Here is a 2,848-nt window from a genome sequence, read left to right on the forward strand (position 1 = left end):
GCAAGTAAAATATGATCCAGTAAAAAAAAAATGGTCCAAACAAAGTCATACTAACAATAACTTTAAAAGATATTATTCTAATATAATAATGTGTTTTAATCTTTTTTTTTCAACGTTTTTTATCCTCTTTCTAGGTTAAAAAAATATTCATAATTTTAACTTACAAATTATACTTATGTTTAAGTAAAAAATGATTACTAGATTGACAGAAATTAGGCAAAAAATTGTGTATATTATTAGATTAGTATATACATAAAATCACATAATATCATTCAGTTATACACATATTATTAATTCAATATCATGATGAGAGATATATATATTTTTGAAAATAATTAGACAACAAACTTAAACACAAATTATATTTTAATAGTATATAGATTATATTTATAAAAATAAAATAAAATTTTGACCCACAGTGTACCGCGGATCCTGATCTAATATATAAATATAAACATGCGAAAAGAAGAAATCTAACGATAGTTCATTTTATTATAAAAACATCCCCACACTTTACAAAATAGGTGACGGATAAATCTATCTTTTTCAAAACTTAGATAGACATATTAACTCATAATACATACATTCTTGTGTATGTCTTTTTAGTTCACTTTAATTAGTTTCTTCATTACATTACACTCCCATTTATTTTTGAAGTCAAAGCCATAATGCTCCAGCGCGCTTAAGCATGGGAAGGAGAGAACGATTGAGATGGAGACTCATGACTTGATTGGCTCCACCAACAAGCTGCCCTCCTATGAACACCACCGGTACGGTGGGACTGCACCCGAGCTGAGCCAATGCTTTCTCTACCTCTTTCCCTCTGTTGATCTCGTCTAGTTCATAGATCGTCGGGTTAACACCAAAGTCGAAGAAGAGAGTTTTGATTGTGTGAGACATGCAGCAAGAGTTCTTGCTAAAGATCACTACCGACTTCTCAGAGATCATCTTTTGTAGATTCTCCATTAGTGTTATATGGGATGTTTGAAAAGCAGCTTGTGAAAGAGTAAAAATTGATGTGTTTGATCAAGATGTATATTAGAGATCAAAATGGGAAAACTAGATAACTATAGATAAATTTTGATATGTTTGGGTGAAGATAGGAAGTGAGTTTGTGTTTCTGTGTTTGATGGAATGAAGAGTGTATAAGGTCCTTTATATAGCTTTCTAAAGGTACGTAAGCTTTCATATTACGTAGCGTCTTTCTAAGAGAATAAACTTTAGTACAAAATAATATCTCAAATAAATAGTGAAATAAAGATCATATTTTAAAAGCTAAGATAGTGGGAGTATACGAAAGAATTTGATCGGTTCACACCTTCTTGATTCTTTGCCTCTTGCAGCTAAGAATAAAACTATATATCAACTAATTCGGTAAAACATCCAAAAAACAAAATCTCTTGAGGATTATTTGATACGGACAAATGATGTTATGTTTATATTTCGGCCGTATATTTTCATTGTGTCAATGTATCATAAATACAGTACTGTTTTTTCTCGTATATCACAGAAGAACATTTATATGTTATCGGGTTGTGGTTTTCGTTATAATTATCCTATATACAATTAAATTTAGCTAGATAGAAGTCCAAATAAAGATAAATTGTGCGGTCTAGTATAAAAAGAACAAAAAATGCAAAAGACTGAAATGAGATTTGTTTCGGCTTTTAATATGCATGAAACTTTCTGTTTTTTTAAAAGCCAGTCGAAACAAAACTTGACTGAAAATAAGATATAAACCGTACCAAAGCTATTTTTTTATTTAATTAAAAGGTAATAAGAAAAAAAAACTTGATAATTTCTGTTTTTTCAGTTCTCATACATGGAATTTTCTAATTAACTTATTTCCTCACAGTTAAAAGTTTTCAAAAAAAAAAAAAATCCGAGTTCTCTCTGTCCCAACTATCGAGATCCCTCATCACACCACTCTCTCCGGCGTCGGCAAAGCCTTTGCTTACCAGCGTCGGGACTCTTGTCACTTTACTGTACTCTGTTTTCCAAAGCTCCTTGTTTCAATTTGTTTCTGGCCACTTTCTCAATCGTTTCATCCCACCACCTGTATATCTATGTTGACGGCGATTTATTCTCATCGACGAAAGGAGAGAGGTGCTTTCTGAAGAAACCTATCTCGCTTCAATCTCGGCCCATCCATTCTCCGCCGAATCTGAAACCAAGAGAAACCCTCCTTAACCAGCTGTGCTCCAACTTCTGATTTTGACACAGATCTACCCGTTTTGCTCAGATCTAAAGAAATTGGTTCTCTCTAGGTCTTATGTGAAGCTTTTCCTCTCTGGTTCCCGTCATCGGCTCTGGTCTCCATCCCCCTCACTGCGCTTCACCCAGACCTCCCCAGACTCTTTTATGAGATCTCGGAAAGCTTCTTGTCCAAGGGATTCCGACCGATGCCTGCTCCGGTGACGACAAAGTTGAGGGCTGACGGCGGTGCAAGCCTAACTCTTGGTGCTCCCCGTTTGACCTACCCCTCTCACCAGCTGGATTCAGGCCCACTTTCAATCCCATTGAGGCTCATTTATAAAAGGTGTGATACAAAATTATTTCTCTTAAAACCCAGGTTTGCTCCGTCAATTTCTTATTTGTACTCCTTCGTTAGCTTCTCTTTGTACCGAGTCATGTTTCTACTTGTCCGAAGACTGCAACTAGAACATGATCGCTCAATGTCGCTATGTTGGTACAAAAGCTATCTGAGAACCTTGCCTTTAGATTTACCTAGGGTTGTTAATCATGGTTGGATTAGCTTGGAAAATAATGGCATTATGACCCCATCTCATAGAAGTTGGGGTTACCGAAACCTTTTCAAATGCCCTGCTCCATCTCACCTGTTCCCTGA

The 2,848-nt window shown here is 35.1% G+C and overlaps 1 pseudogene; it reads right to left on the reverse strand.

The window, feature by feature from the left end:
• Positions 1-469: 469 nt before the first annotated feature.
• On the reverse strand, positions 470-1,139 carry LOC104732082 (monothiol glutaredoxin-S5 pseudogene; annotated as a pseudogene).
• Between the last annotated feature and the right edge of the window lie 1,709 nt (positions 1,140-2,848).

The sequence above is a fragment of the Camelina sativa genome, chromosome 12 (assembly GCF_030686135.1).
Source record: "Camelina sativa cultivar CO46 ecotype springtype chromosome 12, ASM3068613v1".
NCBI classification, from domain to species: Eukaryota; Viridiplantae; Streptophyta; class Magnoliopsida; order Brassicales; family Brassicaceae; genus Camelina; species Camelina sativa.